The sequence below is a fragment of the Chlorocebus sabaeus genome, chromosome 13 (assembly GCF_047675955.1).
Source record: "Chlorocebus sabaeus isolate Y175 chromosome 13, mChlSab1.0.hap1, whole genome shotgun sequence".
Classification (NCBI taxonomy): Eukaryota; Metazoa; Chordata; class Mammalia; order Primates; family Cercopithecidae; genus Chlorocebus; species Chlorocebus sabaeus.
The window spans coordinates 7,155,127-7,176,024 of NC_132916.1; positions in this window are offsets into that span (position 1 = coordinate 7,155,127).

A 20,898-nucleotide genomic window follows, 5' to 3' on the forward strand; every position below is an offset into this window, starting at 1 on the left:
CACAGTCTGGGGACTGGAAATTCAAGATCAGTGTGCCAGCATGATTGGGGTCTGGTGAGAGCCCACATGCTGGTTCATAGAAGGCCATTTCATTCCTGTGTTGTCACATGGCAGAAAGAGGGCCAGGGAGCTCTCTGGAGGCTCTCATATAGACTCCCTGATGATCCTTCACGACCTGGTCACCTCCCAAAAGTGATCCCTAAAACCATCCTAATACCATCGCCTGGGGGGGTTAGGATTTCAATATGTGAATTTTGGGGGGACACAAACATTCAGTCCAAAACAATATGGGTGATATGGTTTGGACTTGTGTCCTTGCTCAAATCTCATGTGGAATTGGAGGAGGGGCCTGGTTGGGGGTGATTAGATCATGGCGCAGATTTCCTCTTTGTTGTTCTTGTGATAGTGAGGAGTTCTCACGAGATCTGATGGTTAAAAGTGTGTGGCACTTCCCCCTTCGCCCTCTCTCTCTCTCTCTTTCTTCCTCTGTCTCCTGCCGCCATGTAAAGAAGGCGCTTGCTTCCCCTTCTCCTTTCGCCATGATTGTTAGTTTTCTGAGGCCTCCCCACTATGCTTCCTGAGGTGCTTGCTTCCCCTTCGCCTTCCGCCATGATGGTTAGTTTTCTGAGGCCTCCCAGACGTGCTTCCTGTACAGCCTGTGAAATTGTGAGTCAACTAAACCTCTTTTCTTCACAAATTACCCAATCTCTGTGGGTAATTAGCAGTGTGAGGACGGACTATGACAATGGGTCTGTGAAAACTCAGAGCAGGAAGCATTTTCCAGTTCACCCATCCAAAGTGGGCGTGCCTTTTCTAATGTGCACAGAAGCACTAGGTTGAGCTGAAGGCCACAGTGAGAATCAGAACTGCATGGGAAAGAGCAGAGAAAATGTCAGTCTTCAAGACTCAGGGGTAGCGCAAACTGAGCAGACTTTGAGGGAAGCAGGGAAGAAAATAAAATGAGAAGCAAAGGAATTAGAATAGGAATCATATAGCTAATTAATACATTAGGGAAACTGAAGAAAAATCGAATGGAGGCAGATAGAAAAAAGAGGCGCCGTGAAGGAAGTCGCGTTCTTACTCCATGTGGGGAATACGGGGATTGCTTCCTGCTTGTTGCCCTGAAGAGCACCTCCTGAGGCTGCAGATCTTCTTCCCGCCATGCTTCACCCTCTGCTCTGGCAGCTCTCAGCAGTTCCAGGTCAAAGCTCTCAGCTTTAGCCACTAAGGGTAAATCTTTTCAAGCATTTGGCTCTGGTCACCCCAAACAGTAAAGCAAATCACTTTCTTGATTCATTTCTTTTTTATTTGTGTGTGTCGTGAACATGAAATACATGATGTTGCAACAACAAGATGATTGATGACTTAATGGGCTGAATTTAAATTTAAGTAATATTTCCATTAATCTAAAAACTCTCTCTTAAAAGTCTGTGAAATTAATTTATTGGAAAAATTTTAGCATAACTCTACCAGAAAATGTCCTCTGAATAATAATGCCATAGATTTTGTAGCTTTTTCTTCCTTTCTGATCAACTCATACTTTCTTCCTGCAGGTGTATTGCCAAAGATGTGACCGAAAATCTCAACACCTAAAGTTCAAGATACGTGTCTATAAACCTTGAAAACACACAGGGGCGTTTGGAGAAAGGCAGAACACAGGAAAGATAATGTGATACACAAGAGATTGATTGGAGAAGTTTCCAAAAAGGAAAGGCAGGCCATTCCTCTCTGGCCAAGGGTTGAAGGCTGTTTTGGTACCAGAAGAGAGCCATATGCCTGGAATGGAGCAAGGACAAAAAGTCACAGGTCTCACCTCTGCCCATTTAAACTAATCATTCTACCCTATAGACACATGAACATGAATGTTCACTGCAGCACTGTTCTCAGTAGCAAAGACATGGAATCAACTTAAATGCCCACCAATGACAGATTGGATAACAAAAATGTGGTACATATACACCGTGGAATACTATGCAGCCATAACAAGCATTGAGGTCATTCTTCCGCGGGAACGTGGATGGAGCTGGAGGCCATCATCTTTAGCAAACTGACACAGGAAAAGAAAACCAAATACCATATGTTCTCACTTATACGTGGGAGTTAAATGATGAGAACTTATGGACACAAAGAGGGGAACAACAGACATTGGGGCCCATCAGAGAGTGGAGGGTGGGAGTAGGGAGAGGAGCAGAAAAAATAACTACTGAGTACTAGGCTCAGTTCCTGGGTGACGAAATAATCTGTACAACAAACCCCTGTGACACGAGTTTACCTATATAAGAAACCTGCGTATGTACCCTTGAAACTAAAATAAAAGTAAAAAATAAAAATAAAAATAAAATCAATAAATGTTCATTAAAGTTTATCCAGTAGCCTGGGGCTACTGGAACAAATGACCATGAACCTGGGGTCTTGAAACAAGAGAAATTTATCCTCTCACAGTTCTGGAGGCCGGAAACCTGAAATCTTGGTGCCAGCTAGGTCACACTTCCTCCAAAGACTCTGGGGGGGATCTGCCCTTGCCTCTCATGTCACTGTGAGCCACCAGCTTCTGGTGGCGCCAGGTGTTCCTGGCTGCCGGCTGCCTCCCTCCAGTCTCCACCTCCATCGTCACATGACCTTTGCTTCTGCGTGAGTGTCTCCTGCTCTCCTGTCTGTTCTAAGAACACTTGTCACTGTATTTAGGGCCTGCCTGAATCATCTAGGAAGATCTTGTCGGAAAATCATTAACTAATTACATCTGCAAAGAAAGATCCTTTTTCCGAATAAGACCACATTCACAGGATCTAGGGGTTAGGATGTGGACATATCTTTTTTGGAGGCGGAGATGGAGTCTGGCTCTGTCACCCATGCTGGAGCACAATGGCGCGATCCCAACCCACTGCAACCTCCGCCTCCTGGGTTCAAGTGATTCTCCTGCCTCAGCCTCCTGTGCAACTGGCATTAGAGGTGCGCATCACTACACCTGGCTAATTTTTTTTGTATTTTTAGTAGAAACAGGGTTTCACCATGTTGGCCAGGCTGGTCTTGAACTCCTGACCTCAAGTGATCTGCCTGCCTCAGACTCCCACGGACATATCTTTTGGAGGGCCACCTTTCAGCAGGAAGAAAGCACACAGAGAACCTCATCTTCTCCACCTCTCTCCAAACACATTGACATGAGAGATTAAATATCTTACACATAAAGTACACAGGCTCACTCAAAACAAGAACCCCACTATGAGCCCAAACAGATTGAAGTCAAGACCACACAGCTCTCTGGGAGCCAGGAGCAGATCAAGGTTGGCACAACCCATCCTGAAGGAGTGTACATGCCTCCTGCTCCTCGGAGAAACCAACATCTCTCCACTAGTCAGAAACCATGAAACAGTCCCGAAAGGAAGCTGAGAGAGATGCACACAGGAGGAAACTCCAAAAACTACAAACTCTCAAACAGAAGTAACAGACGGTGCAAGGAAATTCAGCTGATGGAAGAAACCCAGTGAGACAGACCAAAGAAATAGGAAAAACAGCGGAGTAACACACGCATAGTGCTAGGGGAAAAGAGCTTCGCACCGAGAAGGCCACGTCCACTTGATTTCTTATTCAAGATTGAGCTGAGATTAAGGCACTTTCAGACATATGTAGACAAGAACTACTACCCATAGAAACCTTTGCTGAATGAAATGCTCAAGGACATACCTAACAAAGCAAAAAATGAACCCCAACAGTGGGGTCAGAAATCAATAAACATCGGCACATCCAAGTAGGAATTTAAGATTATATATACCTAAACTAAAAAAAGTCCTAGTGTCTATATCGATTTGCATCTAAAATTCTAGAAAAGAATATGAGATTCAAGGGTTACATTTCAAAGTGATATTAAAGAGTGGTAAATGTGTGTGTTTGTGTGTGTGTGTGTGTGTGTCTGTGTATTTTTCTGTAAGGGAAATCATAGCTTCCATAAGACTCTCAAAGGGGCCATGATCCCAGAAGAAAGTTAAAGGCCATTGTCCCAGTGACTCTGGAATCAGGCACAACACAGAAAAGCTCCAGGCTTTTCAGAGCCTCCCTACATCCAGGAGATACACTCCTTTTCACTCCATTTTTCTCCTGGTGTTCCAGGCTCGGGGCCATCAAACTCTCAGGGGTGGATGCAGAGCTATGCAGTCAGGGACGGGGCCCACCCTAATATTGTGCACCTGCAACAGGGAAAATAACGACGTCTTTCAACCCAGCCAATATTAGGCTGCTCACAGCCTAAGCCCAAGCCCTAAAAGAAGCTAAAAATGAAACAAATTAGCCCAACACAAATTGTTTCATCTAGCTCTTTTCAAACAGGTGGTATGATTTGTCTTTTGAAGTAACATCATAGATGTTTTTGCCCGAAACAATTCTCAGCTTTGGGGTCCTGTAGCCAGAACATGTGTATCCCAATTATGGTAAAACGAAAAGTCAGTAAATAGAGACTGAAAGGCCCTCTGGAGAACACACACTGTCTGCTTCAGGGATTTGCAAACTCCTGTGAATCAAAAGGAAAAATATCAAAACTACCAGAGTTCAACAACATCATCACCCTAGGGCTAGCTTTCTCCAGCAAGAAAGCAGCTATTAAGTAAGTTAAACTATGCAAATTACCAGTTTAATTTATTTCTCATTGAACTGATCAATTTTTTTTTTAATGGAACTGTAAGACATGGTAAGTTTGACAAGGTAGGTTATTGTTAAGCAAACATTCTCTTCCTCCTTCCACTGAGGGAGCATATAGTTCTTTGGTCCTTTGAAAAAGGCTCTGCCATGAGCATAGCTTGGCCTGGTGAATTCAGTGAGCATGAGGCAGCAGGTGCCTGGCATGTGATCCACTCATTCACCACGAGAAGAGCAAGACCGCAGGTGGCTGCTGCCTTAAGCTGCTCTGCCCCACCCAGCCTATGTCGGCCAGCCTGGGTGACCTGCAGCCCAGACAGTGTGAGAATAAAGCAACTGAATTTGTGGGGGCTTATTGTGTCTCTTTATTACGTCTCGGTGTGTCTTACTCTGTCTTGTGTTCCTATAAAAGAATACCTGAGGCTGGGAAATTTATAAAGAAAAAAGATTTATTTGGCTCACAATTCTGATGGTTGAAAAATTCAAAACTGAGCATTTGCATCTGGGGAGGGTCTCAGGCTGCTTCCACTCATGACTGAAGGCAAAAGGGACCTGGTATGTGCAGAGATCACGTGGTGAGAGAGAAAGCCAGAGAGAGAAGGGAGAGGGACCAGGCTCTCTTTAATTAGCAGGTCCCAAGGAAACTAAGAGTGAGAACTCAGCCACAAGTGAGGGCATTATTCTATTCATGAGGGATCCACCCCCATGAGTCACCTCCCATTAGGTCCCACCTCCAACAGTGGGGATCAAATTTCCACATGAGGTTTGGAGGGACAAACATCCAAACCGTAGCAGGGTATGATAGGCATACTCACTTACGTGCCTTTATTGCAGATTAGAAGAGTTGCCTGGCTAAAAGAATGCCTTTGCTTCCAAGGTGGGCTACATAGAGAAACTGGGCTCTATCGCTGGCGTTATTTTAGAGTTGTATTCCTTTAGCAATAATGGAGAGATTGTCCTCTGGTTGGAGACCATATTCAGAGTCTGAAAACAAAGCTTAATGATAAACAAGAAACCTCTGCAAGCACCTAGTGCAGATGTATAGCAGATGAAGGGCACTCTCGGGACTCCAACAAGTTCTAAAACATTTAAATTGTAAAGGACCCATTCCGTGTACTGGCTTGTAAAGTTTAAGTTCTCCTCCAGATGGTTTAAGGCTGACATTGAGATTAAATCTATCATTCAAGATTTTAAAAATTAAAACATAAGGCACTTAGAATGAAAATGTATGTATGAAATAGACCAATATTTAAATCCATTAGTAATGGTTAGTTATTGTGCTCTGAAAACTTACATTGTATGAGAGAATAGAAAGTTGAAAATAATTGCTTTTAGGCAAAACAGAATAGAAATAATGTTTGGTACCTTTCATTTATCTGAGCCCTCTTGCTAAAAAGAGCAGTCATGCCCATGAAACAAGTATGTCAGAGGATTCAAGTTTATTATTGGGCCATCAAGTACAGCTGCAAGCCCATTACTATCACTACTATCATTTGGTGCCCTGCGGGCTCCACGTGAGGAGAAAGCTTGTTATGATTATGAGAACACTGAGGGATTATAGGAACTCCAAGGGGTTATGAAAAACACTCAGGGATTATGGGAACACTGAGGGATTATGTGAACTCTAAAGGGTTATGAAAACACTGAGGGATTATGGGAACACTGAGGGATTATGGGAACTCTAAGGAGTTATGAAAACACTCAGGGATTATGGGAACACTGAGGGATTATGGGAACACAGAGATTATGGGAACACGAAGAGATTATGAAAACACTCAGGGATTATGAGAACAGTGAGGGATTATGGGAACTCTAAGGAGTTATAGGCACACTGAGGGATTATGGGAACACTGAGAGATTATGGGAACTCTAAAAAGTTATGGGAACACTAAGGGGTTATGGGAACTCTAAGGGGTTATGGGAACTCTAAGGGATTATGGGAACTCTAAGGTAGTTCTCAAAGACCGTGACCAAGTCTGGCTTTTAGAGGCCTCTTTAAACCCCACATATTTGGGGGCTCTAAGATGACACTTCAGGGCACAGCCACTTTTGCTGACCTCATGTGATGTTTGTGTCCTGTGGAGCATGTGGTCCCAGGCACACGCTTCAGAGGCAGACCCACTGGGATTGGAGTACTGGCAAGTTGCTTAAACCCTCTCTGTCTGAGCTATCTCAACTGTAAAATGGAGATAATAAGCACTGCCAGTTTATAGGCTTGTTATAAGGATTAAATTAATTAACGTAGATCAGTGGTTCTCAAAGTGTCATCCCTGAGTCAGCAACACCAGCATGACCTGGGAACTGGTTAAAAATGCAAATCCTCAGGCCCTGCCCCAAACCTGCTGAATCGGAAACTCTGGGGCTGGGCCGTGGCAGCCTGTGTTATCACCAGCCCACCAGGTGACTCTGATGCAGCCACACTTTGGGACACTGATGCAAATGAAGCGCTGGCTCGACACGTGCTATGCACTCAGCTCTTCATGGAGGGGCAACATGTCATCCGTCTTGACGGTGTTTATCACCTTTGTTATTATTAAATAGGATTCTATGTGTTATTATTGTGGTTGTGATGATGAGTATTATCACACAGCAGCAACCTGGGCTGCCCTGAGTGAGGCACGAAGTGGGATTCAGCTCCTGTGTTCACCTGCTCCTGGTGGATTTGGCAGAGCAATTGCTCACCACAGATGGCCCTTGGCCACGCCCTGAGGCGTGTGCATCTCCCAGCTGCAAAGTTAGCATTAGCCTCCTGTCACCACTCATACATACTGCTTTCTGAGTAAAGACAAAAAGGCACTTTCCTGTTCATTTCTCTGAATGCAGGCATGACACCCCTTTTCTCTTGGTCTTCCCTTGTCCCCTCCCGCTTTAGGAAGATTTTATGGATATGGTATCTGTAAAGACCTCATTTCCAAAGCAAGCAAGACTTTTGCACAAGACGTCCTCCTTGTACCCCTAGACAGCCATAGAAGGGGGCTGGCAGGTGTTCTGTCCTCAGCTGCAGGTGGGATGTCAGCTTCATTAGCTCCCGGTGTCTGCACCTGCTCTTTCCATTAATCTATACACTAAATAAAAGCAGCTTTCATTCTGTTTTCTTTAAAAACATTTATTTGTGAACGTGCCTCTTTCCTCTCCCCTCCGGTCATCCCTTCGTCACAGAGTCCCTGGAAAGGCCCTCGAGGTTGGCTGGATGTCCCAGAAGAGGAGAGGCTGCTAGGTGGGCCCTCTGCAAAATCCATGCCCCATGCTGCCTGGAATGAGCCCGCCCATCACTGACGCTGGAGCAGAACAGATAACAAGCAGCAACATCACAGGCAGGGGACACGAAGTTTTGCAGAGAAGTTTGTTTATGCGCTTTCATTCTTGCATGACATTCTGTTTATTAAAGATTTCCAAAGCACGATGTATGAAACCAGCAAGAGAAGGCGCTATCCTGCTTGGCTACCTTCTCCCAGGGGAGCACCCTTTAGGGCAGAAGTGGCAGCTGTGCAGCTCCAATGTAGAGTCCTTCTGCACCTGTGGCCCACCCACACCTGAGGCTCACCTGCACCCATAGTCTCCCCATGCCTGAGGCCACCTGCACCCATAGTCTCCCCATGCCTGAGGCCACCTGCACCCATAGTCTACCCATGCCTGAGGCCACCTGCACCCATGGTCTCCCCACACTTGAGGCCACCTTCACCTATAGTCTCCCCACACCTGAGGCCACCTGCACCCATAGCCCACCCATGCCTGGGTCCACTTGCTTCATGGGCTGCCTGCTCTTCCCGGAACTCTAGGTGTGCAGATCCAGGCAAAGGAAGTGAGGGCTACATACGCTTCCTAGAAGCTGATTCAATTGTCAGTAAATTTCATCTCCGCTAAATGCATACACAGTTTCTCAACCTGAAGCTACAGGCTATAAACAAAAATATGTTTTTTTGGCCTGGCGCAGTGGCTCACACCTGTAATCCCAGCACTTTGAGAGGCCGAGGCGGGCAGATCACAAGGTCAAGAGTTCAAGACCAGCCTGGCCAATATGGTGAAACCCTGTCTCTACCAAAAACACAAAAAAATTAGCTGAGTGTGGTGGCACATGCCTGTAATCCTGGCTACTCAAGAGGCTGAGGCAGGAGAATTGCTTGAACCTGGGAGGCAGAGGTTGCAGTGAGCCGAGATTGCACCACTGGGTGACACCACTGGTGCCTGGGTGCCAGAATGAGACTCCATCTCAAAAAATATATCTATTTTAAACATATATACTTAAATATACACACATATATAGTATATATGTATGCATGTATGTGTGCATATATGCATATATACATATATGTATATGTACATATAATGTACATATAAATTTTGTTTTTGTTATAAGTAGAAACAACAGGAAACAATTATAAAGATTTAAACCCAGCTACTTTCTGTCCTTGAGACTGTTAAAAGCATCAGTGGGCCCCAGGCAGGGCAGAGTTCCCAGGACACCTAAAATGGGCTCGGGGCGGAAGAAAGTTTGAGAAGACCAGTCCTCCCTTCTGTCTGCATTGCAGAGGCACGCGTCAGGTGTATCGGGGGTATTGTTCTCTTTGGAGTACAAGCTCCTCTTCTGGTGCCTCTGCTAATGTTCCTGGTGGCCATGCCCTCAGAGAGAGGAAAGGCTAAGTCCCTGGGGAGAAGAGCAGAGGCCTTCACAGTGATGGTTCAAATGGAGATTGTATGTTCCTATGAAAACACTTCTGTGGGAAATATGCAGTATTTTCATATTGATAAGCAAACAGCTAGTAAAAGAGCTCTGGTGGTTGTTTTTTATAGAGTCGTACTGCAGGGAGGACCCGGCCTGAGTACCTTTGCTGACTGCCTTCCACTTAACAGCTATCCTTGCTGGCGTCGGTAAAGAACCGGCGGAATGGAAGTGAGAAGTGCTGGGCCAGGCACAAACTAAGCCCAGTTCCTTTGACTGAGTCCTGAACTTAAGATGGTGGGATTTACCCTCTTTTCTTCAATCGGGTGTGCTTTTTAAAAAAAGCTGTAGCCTGGCCAGGTGCGGTGGCTCATGCCTGTAATCCCAGCACGTTGGGAGGCCGAGGCAGGTGGATCACGAGGTCACGAGATGGAGACCATCCTGGCTAACATGGTGAAACCCTGTCTCTACTAAAAACACAAAAAATCAGCCGGGCGTGGTGGTGGGCACTTGTAGTCCCAGCTATTCGGGAGGCTGAGGCAGGAGAATGGTGTGAACCTGGGAGGTAGAGCTTGCAGTGAGCCGAGATTGCACCACTGCACTCCAGCCTGGGCGACAGAGCGAGACTCTGTGTCAAAAAAAAAAAAAAAAAAAAAAAAGTTGCAGCCCACACACTATATGAATGATCAGGAGATCACTAAAGGGACTTACCTAATGCTAATATCAGGTGGGAAAAATACGTATCTCCCTCCTGCCTTACTCTGGAGGCGTTTATGTGAGTAATGCAATATGAAAGGGAAAGAAGATGGAATCAGGGAGAAATAAAGATGATTAAGCTTGTTAAAATAAGATCCACTGAAGAAATAAATAGTGCTAGCACCAAGTACAAATTGACATCTTTCTCAGACTCAGATATTCGCTAGAATGGTAATTCCACTATTGATCATATTGAATTATTAAAATCTTTTTCCCAAATGAAATGCAAACTGGTTTTCTAGATGACAGACTGTTATTAACTAATGCTGCTAAATAATTTTAGTGACTATCATGCATGAAAATGGAAAAACTATTTGGCTTTTTATATTAAAACAATACAAGTGAGACAAAAATGCTGACAAAAGCTGATTGTAAAATATAAGATGTAGTTTCATAGTGATGTTATCCTGTGGCTGAAGCTTCAAAGGGGAAGGTTCCAGATGAGAACAAGCAAACTAATGCAGGTGAAAGGCAGTGAACACAGCTGGAGGCCGGGCTTCCTTAGAGACGGTCAGCTGAGCAGGCTTGGTCCCCAGCCTCCCCTTCCCGAAATAGCACCCTGTGCTCAGCCTCCACTTGAAGAATGTCATGAGTAATAAAGATTAAAATATGTCCTCTCCCAGAGAATGCGCATTCTAATGAAAGACAGAACTTGACTCCACAGGAAGGGATCATAGAACAAGAAACTTCCAGAAACCAGAAAACCAAGGTGTTGGTGACGTGGAAATGGCGGTTGAGGTGCGGGAGCCAGAGAAGCCTTCTGGTGAACCACCCAGAACGTCTTCTTCCCTGAGGCTCCCCTCGTGATCCCGCTGCCTTCTCTAAACTGGGGGAAGGGAAGCCTTATTTTCATCTACAGGTCCAACTCGCACACACACACACACAAATGTGCCTGTGCAGACATTGATGCAATTTAACAGTAAAATGACCATGACATCAACCAACAGGAGGCCTGAGACCTGGATTTAAAAAGAAAACAAAGTGTGCTTTTATCATTCTGTGATATACCCCCCAAAATGCATTTTAAAACTTAACAGGATATACTTCGGTCTAGGACAGTCCCAGAGTCACCATAGAGGCTATCTAAAATTTTAATGTATGACTTTAAATATTCAAGGAAATCCCTACAAATCATTTTCATCAAATCTGTACATGAGTGATTCTCACCAGACCCACTAGTCACTACGACCTTGTGCTAAGAGGCCTGTTTCTCAGTGTTTTACTCAATTAACTTCATAAGCTGAAATTCGGCTTCACAGCAACAGCATTAATGAAATGAGAGCTCGTGCCCTGGTTCAATTGGCCACTTCCTGCCTAGACATTGCAGTTTTGCGTCAACCCTTTTCAGAAGCGGGTGACTCTTCAAATACTAACGTGAAACCCCCATTAATGTTATTGCTTGGAGTAATGCTGCAGGGAGTGCCGGGGCCCAGGTCACTCTCTCAGCAGACCAAGTCCCTGCAAAAGAAAATGAGCGATGCCAGCACACAGGGAAATGAGCGAGGAGCCGTATGCTGGCTCCTGCTGAAAAGGGATGCGAAGCTACAAAGCTGTAATCCTCAGAGTGATGGCAGAGGCTGGGGTGTCAAAGCTCGCTCGAGGTCACACCTGTGTGCTCACCTGCCCAGCCCTCTCCAGGTCTATTGCACAAGATCAGTAGCACCCCTTCAGCATCACACAGCTGCACTGAAACATGGCTCCTGCATGAGGTGCCACACCAGGATGATGTCCACGGGGACATAACACAGGTGTCGCACACGCGGGGGTCCCAGATGGCAAGCAGCACCTCCAGGTGAACATCTCACGCCCGTGTCCTGAGTGCATTTTCCCGGCTGCTGCTCTCTCTACCGGCAGCAGCTCAGGCCGCCTGCCCATCCCTGCCCCAGTAGATTGGACAACGCACTGACATTTGTAAGTAGCCTGTGCTCCACCCTTCATTAGAAACTATCTTTAATTAAAACACTACATCAGAATTCTGAGCCAGTTTCATCCTGGCTCTCCTAAGTGCTTTGTACAAAACATTAACTCTGGAATCTCATTATACATTTGCAAGCTCTGTGACAAACATAAATGATGATTTAGCTCTAATGCCTTCTTGAGCAAGCCTTTTTTTTTTTTTTTCTTTTTTCTTTTTTTTGAGACAGAGTCTCGCTCTGTCTCCCAGGCTAGAGTGCAGTGGCACAATCTCGGCTCACTGCAACTTTTGCCGCCAGGGTTCAAGCGTTTCTCCTGCCTCAGCCTTCCGAGCAACTGCCATTACAGGCGCCTGCCACTGCGCCTGGCTAATTTTTTTGTAGTGTTTAGTAGAGATGGGGTTTCATCATCTTGGCCAGGCTGATCTTGAATTCCTGACCTCATGATCCACCTGCCTCGGCCTCCCAAATTGCTGGGATTACAGGCATCGGCCACCGCACCCGGCCGAGCAAGCCATATTTTTAAAGGCTTGTGGATAATAGTAACTTACTGAGGAAAATGTGTAAGTGTTGGATTTAGCGTCTGTTTACTTTTTAAACCAAGAGTTGGAGTTAGTGTTGCAATGGGCTGAACAGATCGTCACAGAGCACCCATCTGACAGCTCTCGGAAGATGCTCACCTGGAAGCTAGCAACTCGCATTCAGTGCGGTTCCCTACAAGTCAAAGTCCTCGGGTACCAACAAGAGTGGGCTGGGCCATCCTCACTCTGGTACGCTGAAGGAGGCTAAGAGATCCTGAACTTCGTAGCTCCATTGCTCACAGGGGAACCTCAAGTTATTTGCATTGCGACGTTAGGGAACATCCTTACTGGAGAGGAAATACAGATTTCTTGGGACTGCAGATGAACAAGAACTTGAGGGTTCATGGCCACAGGGTCCAAATCTTCTGCGTGGCTTCTGAGCTAGGTCCATCGTGGCACTGGTTGTGCCTACAGCCCTTCCCAATGGGACAGCTTTGTTTTGCACCCCACGGTGCAATTCTCTCTGACCTTTGATGACTGGATCAAGGGTGGGCCCTTGACTTGAGCCAAGAAAGTGCAAGTCAGGGGACACAGAGCGGGGAGCAGTGAAGGCTGAAGCTGACCTGCTGTGTGGAGGCCAGGAAGGGGAGAATGAGCTATGGGAGGCATGAGGCAGCTGAGGCCGAGAGAAAACCAAACTCGGCTTGTGACAAAGCCACGAGGAGTGAAAAGATGAAGAGAGAGTGGTGGAACAGGCCCCCAGGAGAAGTGGGCGCCATGAGAAGCTCTGCTATGTTCCTAGAGAAACCAAGAGATACAATACACAAGCTTCTTAGATCCTGCGACCCCCCCAGACCTGGTCCCAGGAGACACGGGTTCTGTTTGGGGGTCTCATGAGATGTCAGCACCCTTGTTCCAAGTCTAGCCTCATAATTTATCACCCTACCTGGAGCAGGCACTAGTGTCTTCCTAAGCCTTGCAAGAAAAGACAAACAGAATATTCCAGAAACACTGGGTGTCAGTGAGGATGTCTTTGATCTTTCTCAATATGGCACTGGGGCCAAGCATGGTGGCCCACACTTGTAATCTCAGCCCTTTGGGAGGCCAAGGCAGGCAGATTGCTTGAGCTCAGGAGTTCGAGACCAGCCTGGGCAACAGAGCAAAACCCTATTTCTCCAAAATTTAAAAAGTTAGCCAGGCATGGTGGCATGTGCCTATAGTCCCAGCTATGCAGGAGGCTGAGGCAAGAGGATCACTTGAGCCTGGGAGGTCAAGGCTATAGGGAGCTACAGTCACATGACTGTACTTCAGCCTGGGCAATAGAACCAGGTCCTGTCAAATCAAAAAATAAATAAATAAGTAAATATGCCTAAATAAATAAATAAATAAGGTGCTAATGAAGAATAAAGACCCATTTGCAATCATAAAGCCATTTCCCCTACTGTCTTTCCCTCTCATCTAGGTATCTATGCTCTGTGTGTGGGTGCAGCAGTTTCAGGAAACACTTCTTCAGAGTTGTGGCTCCACTCACCTCTGCCCAGCCTGTGCTCTGAGTCTGAGACCTCAATGATGCCAACTAGCATCATGATTTCAGGCAAATGACCTCTGAGCCTCCCTCTGCCCTATATGAAAACGAGGAAAGCACTCTCTCCTTGTCTGCATTATTTAGAAGGTCAAATGAGAATAACAATAGAAAGATGTATTAATCTTTCTCACACTGCTATAATAGACCATCCAAGACTGGGTAATTTATAAAGGAAAGAGGTTTAACTGACTCACAGTTCTGCATGGGTGGGAAGGCCTCAGGAAACTTACAAGCATGGCAGAAGGGGAAGCAAACATGTCCTTCTTCACATACTGGCAGAAAGGAGAAGTGCTGAGTGAAAGGGAGAAAGCCTCACTCACCATCACAAGAACAGCAGCATGGGGGTAACTTCCCCCATGATTCAATGACCTCCCACTGGGTCCCTCCCACCAAGTCCCTCCCATGACACATGGGGATTATGGAAACTACAATTCAAGATGAGATTTGGGTGGGGACACAGCCAAATCATATCACTCTGCCTCGGCTCCTCCCAAATCTCATGCCCTCACATTTCAAAACACACTCAAACCCTTCCAACGGTCCCCCAAAGTCTTAACTCATTTCAGCATTAACCCAAAGTCCAAGTCCAAATTCTCATCTGAGACAAGGCAACTCCCTTCTGCCTATGAGCCTGTAAAATCAAAAGCAAGTTAGTTACTTCCTAGATACAATAGGGGTACAGGCATTGGGTAAATACACCCACTCCAAATGGGAGAAATTGACCAAAACAAAGGAACTACAGGCTCCATCCAAGTCCGAAATCCAATAGGGCAATCATTAAATCTTAAAGTTACAAAATGACCTCCTTTGACTCCATGTCTCACATTTAGGTCACGCTGAGGCAAGAAGTGGGCTCCCATGGCCTTGGGCAGCTCCACCTCTGTGGATTTGCAGGGTACAGCCCCACTCCTGGCTACTTTCACAGGCTGGTGTTGAGTGTCTGAGGCTTCTCCAGGAACATAGTGCAAGTTGTCAGTGGATCTACCATTCTGGGGTCTGGAGGACTGTGGCCCTCTTCTCACAGCTCCAGTAGGCAGTGACCCAGTGATTCTCATATTTCTTCTTTATCAGAAATAGAAAAGAAAAAAAGGAAATTTATGGACATATATTCTGCATGCTGTTAAAGCCAGTATTAGTATTAAATACATGTGAGATAGGTTTATAATTAGTCTATTTTCTATAATGCAAAACTTTTATTTCCATTTTCATAGCATTGCTTCCTTTTCTGGTGACCATTGGTCGTACATAGCCCCATTAGTTACTTTGATTTGACATCTTTCAGTACCCAGCAAATTTATATTCCTAAAAATATTCCTTGATTTTGACCTATCCAATTTGTACTTCTTATTTTCCAGAAACAGAACAACCTGGTTGTCAAAAGTCCTGTAAGTCAAATCATTGAAGTGGTTATCTTGGTGCTCCTGTTGTGCTGTGTTGTTCATGTATCAAATATTCCTTGGAATAAGCCATTACTGATTGAAACTCAGGAATGTTTTCATCCATTAAAGATATGACTAAGATAATACTTGCCATACCAAAAAAAAAAAGAAAGAAAGGAGGTCAAAAATACACAAAACAAATCAGGGATGTTTAGCTCTTTGAAGGACTTAACAGGCTAGAGAGAGACTTAGTGGCTCTAGCTCCAAAAAGCAGATCCTGGGCCAGTGGGAAGAAGACCCAGAGAGACAGTCTTCAATGAAGGTAAAGAAAGTTCAAGGTCGGGTGCGGTGGCTCACGCCTGTGATCCCAGCACTTTGGGAGGCTGAGATGGGTGGATCACCTGAGGTCAGGAGTTCGAGATCAGCCTGGCCAATGTGGTGAAACTCCATCTCTATTAAAAATACAAAAATTAGCCGAGCATGGTGGCAGGCACCTGTAGTCCCAGCTACTTGGGAGGTTGAGGCAGGAGAATTGCTTTAACCCAGGAGGCAGAAGTTGCAGTAAGCCGAGATGGCGCCACTGTACTCTAGCATGGGTGACAAGAGCAAAACTCCATCAGAAAGAGAAAGAAAGAAAGAAAGAAAAGAAAGAAAGAAGGAAAGAAAGAAAGAAAGAAAGAAAGAAAGAAAGAAAGAAAGAAAGAAAGAAAGAAAGAAAGAAAGAAAGAAAGAAAGAGAGAGAGAGAGAGAGAGGGAGGGAGGGAGGGAGGGAGGGAGGGAGGGAGGGAGGGAGAGAAAGAGAGAGAGAAAGAAAGAAAGATCAATTTATAATTGGGGCTGAATATGTATTGCTTGACGAAGTCCATTCTGTGTCACTACAAAGGTTTAAGAACAAAGGGAGTGGGAGTGGCTTGTGTTCTCTCTAAAGGCTTCTACAATCCCATACTGGATGAGAGGTTAGGCCACAGGAGACCCCTACATCCCTTGCAACTAGAGAACTTTCCTCATAATGCCATCACTTGGTACATAGCCAGTGACCACAGGCTGCCCCTATGTGTAGCTCAGGAATTCCTGCCACAAATCTTCACTGAAACCCACAGAATTGGCTGAATGGATTAGATCAAGAAAAGCTGGAGAGAAACGGTGGCTGCTGTCAATTCCACCAGGATAATAAGAGCTTAGCACCAATAATTACCTCTTTGTATTCCCACTGGGCTGCACATTTATAGCAACATGCAACACACACACACACACACACTTCCACCAGTTCCGTTTAGGACTCCAAATAAAATCTGAAAACAAGGAATCAAATTAGACCTCCGACCAACACCTGGAACTTTAGCCTAAAAAAGCACCAAATCACCCTCACACCAGAGTTCCGCTCTGAGCCTTCACCCCGGTTGACTCCCCACAAGCTTGTCATCTGTGCTCTGAGCTCTGCCCAAGCTCGGGTCTGGCTCTGACATCCCCCGCCATTTACCCACCTGCGCGGTTCCATGCCTGCCTCCCCAGCTCACCTGCTTCCTGTGGTCCTCCAGTTTCCTTCCACTGGGTCATTGGATCCCCATTCCATGGCAAGCCCACTTTCTACATGAGGGACAGCAGACAGGTTTCTAAGCAGAGGGTGGTCTAAAGTGAGGTCCGGGCGCTGCAGGGGGATGGATTCTGGCCGTGAGCTGGGATTCCAGGGGGAAGGTGCCCTTGCAACGCGATACACGTCCTTGTCCCAGGATGCTCCTGAACTAGAATTCTTTCATTGGTGGCCTCCATGAGAGTACTCTCCGTCTCAAGCATGAGAAAACGGTACCAGAAGGAAAAGAAATTTTTATTCTTAAAATTTTGTATGAATTAAAGAAAGGAAAAAGCTCACAGTCATCTTGCTCTTGGTTCCAGAAAATTTGAATTTCAAGAAAAGAGGATAAAAATAGGTATCTAATTTTTCTCCTAGGGATGCTCTAAGAATTTTATTTTAGGTGCTACTTTTTCTCAATCTTTAAAAGATACTCAGCTTTCGAAGGATCTTCCTAGCACCTGTCCATAGGCACACATCAGATAAAGCCAAGCTCGGTGGTTAGGCAGAGGATGTTCGATGAACACTAGATCAGAACAACTACAAAAAAAGAATTTCTGAGCCTATAATGAAGAGAGAGTAGCAGGTTTCTGTTCTAGAAAGGCAGCACCTTGGGAACTTTTTAAAAATAAAAATCCCATCCATGCCTTTACTTGCTTTTCTATTCTCAACAGGGGAACCGGAACTCGAACTATAAGAAAGGAAATCTAATTTTGAAACGCTTTCTCGTGAAATGCCTTTTCCTGCCCAGAGGCGTGAATGGATATACTATATTACATTTTTCCTCAAAAGTATCAAATCCTTTGCACCTCTTCCTCTTCCTCCTCCTTGTCCTACTCCTCACCCTCTTTCTTCTCTTTCTCAGCCTCCTCCTCCTCCTCTTCTTCGTTTTTTCAAATATTTTTCCCTTTTAAAAATTACTTTTTTACATACGCATACAATTTTTCTTAATAGACAAATGCTGAGGCTTTTTTGTTTTTTGGGTTTTTTGGTTTAATTTCTCCTCCCTCCTCCTTCCCCTCTTTCCCCTCTCTGTGGAGATGGAGTAATGGCTTCCCCCAAAGAGGTCCACATCCTCACCCCTGGAATTTGTGGCTGTCACCTTACAAGACAAACGACTTTGTAGATGGGATTAAATTAAGGGTCTGGGTGGGGAGATGATCCTGCATTATTCCAGGGGGCTCCATGTCGTCAGCAGGGTCTTGATGAGGACAGGACAGTCAGAGTCAGAGGGAAGTGTGATGGTGGGAGCAGGGGCAGGGAGGAGGGGAGAGGCCACAGGCTGACTTTGAACATGGAGGAAGAGGCCATGAGCCAAGGAGTGCGGCAGCCTTGAGATCCTGGAGAAAGCGAGGAGACATTCTCCCCCCAGAGCCTCTTGAAGGAACTCAGCCCTGCGCATTCGTTGTAGACTTCTGACCTCCAGAACTGAAAGCATACATTTGTGTCACTTTAAGCCACTAAATGTGTGGTACTTTGGTACAGCAACCATAAGAAATGAATATACCATCTCGTAAGTCACACTCTCCCTCCCCCAATAAACTATGTGTATTGTCAGGGTTACACCAGCTGTCATATCCAAAACAAAATAATGATGGCTCAAACTACATGGAGGTGTGCACCTTGTGCAACTAACTCAGTGCAGGTGTCTTAATGGGCAGGTGGCTCTCCTCGGCACCGTTATTCGGGGACCCAATGATGGAGGCTCTGCTGTCTGGTCTCTAGGCGTGGTCTCTAAGGCCATGCTCATTGTCACCATTTCAGCCTGGAGAGTGGATGAGCAGAAGCCCAAGAACATGAGACAGGGATTGTGCATCACCCTTTCCCTCACATCGCATTGGAGGAAGCCAAGTCAAGGAAACACACTTAGCTGTTGAGGGGGTGGGGGGGGATAGGGAGGCCTTAGAACACTGTTCCCACCTGGATTTCCACATCCCAGCCATCAGTTATTTGTGTGCACTCCCTTCGTCCACACGTAGATGGCCCTGACTGCCCTGCCCAAAGCAGACAGCCCTATGTCTAGGTCACATTCAGGAACTAGGTCGAACTCAGTGCAGAGGACATGCGGTGACTTCATCCTCCTCCTCAGGCATGGACATCACTCATGGTCTGGTGATCCATAAACTAAAAGGTAACACTGAGGCCTCCCACACATACACCTAACATGTGCTGGAGCAGACACGGGGCACTTCCGTAGAAATTCTCACGCAGAAAACGAGGAAAGAGAAACTAATGGCTGTCACTGTTCCACAGCAACAAGGGGTCCAGCTGGGCAGGAACTGTGATAACAACTGTCCCGGCCGAGGGAATGTGCCTTGATTTGACCTCAGTTTTTCCCTCTGGGAGGAAATCCCTGGTCCACTTTTTCCTGTGGGAAGCCTTGTCCTCAGGAGTGTGCCCTCCCGGGGCCACAGAGCTTGCACAGTCCATGTGGTGTTGGGACAAGCTTGGAATGCCATGCATCCTCCTGAGGCTCGGATTGGCACAGTTCCCTGCACACCCACTCAGCGCAGGCCAGGCTTCAGGTTCCTTTGACAATGTAATTCTCTCAGACTCTTCAGAGGTTTCTAGTGCATTTGCTTTTAGGCCACTCCATGTGCTGATAACTACAACCAATGCTTCACCTATTTGTAGTTCTTAAGTCAGCTTTGATTCTGTATTTTTTCCTTCCTTGTGCACCTGTCCTTCTCTCAGTGTAATGACAGCTGAACTGAGGCCAACTGACATAATGCACAACACCCTTCCCACACAGGACAGGTGAGCCTCACAGCTGGGGCTTAGCCTGGGAGGGTTCTTGGTTGTATCCAGGGAAGAATTAGATCTTTGATTGAACTGCACTGCAGCTTCAAGAGCTGGCTAACTAATATGCAGCAATCCCAGAGTCGGCAGCATATGGGCTATAGGCAGCTGTCTTTATAACCATGTAAACCCAGTTTAATTACATGCAAATTAAGGAGCAGGTCAATGGAAAGTAAGGGGCAGGTTACGTAGAACTTTCTAGGAAAGGGGCAGTGACTTTCAGGTCATTGCCATGGAAAGGTTCAGAAACTTCTGGTTTGCTGCCATGGAAAGGGGCATGACTTCCAGGTCACTGCCATGGCATTTGTCAACTATCATGGTGCTGGTGGTGGTATCTTATGCCAATGAGCAGTGAGGGCAGCTAGGGATCACCTTCTTAGCCATTTGCTGGTTCCTGTCAGTTTCTTCACTTTATCCTGTGTGGACTAGGTTCTGATTTGGTCAGCAGGGTTGTGACCAGAAAACAAATCCTGCTGGTCTCCTGCCTCACTTCCACCTTTACAATAAGCTTTTCTACAAGGATGGTTCCCCCTCCTTTTTTTTCTTAGCAAGAAGCAATTTGGAAAGGTTTTGAGCAATGGACATCATCTTATCACCTGCTGTTTGGGGTACAGACGCAGTGGCTGTTCCATCTGGTCTGGCCCCCAAATCTCTATATTCTGTTTGCTCCACTCCACCTCTTCCTACTCACCAGGTCATTCTTTTCTGAGTTCCCTCTTCCTTTTAATATCTCACTAAAAGCAGTCAAGAGTAGAGCACACACACCCAAATTCTGGTATTTGCCAGTTGCTTTTCCTGGATCTCTGGGCTGGGTAGGCTTGTGGTCCACCTTCCAAGTTCCTGCAGGAATAGTTTACAAATGTTTCACCACAGCATACAGGCCACCAGGTCTCTTGTGATCTATTTCCCAGAATTAGTGAACCTTGAACATGTGCCTTTGACGTTATGTCAGCAAGAAATAAACTCCTACCTAATTTGAGCCATTAGATTTCTTGGTCTCTTTTATAGCAGTTTGCGTTACCCAACCAGTACAGAAATTGTTATCTGGAAGTGCGGTACACAAAAAACTTTAAAATGTGGCATGGCTTT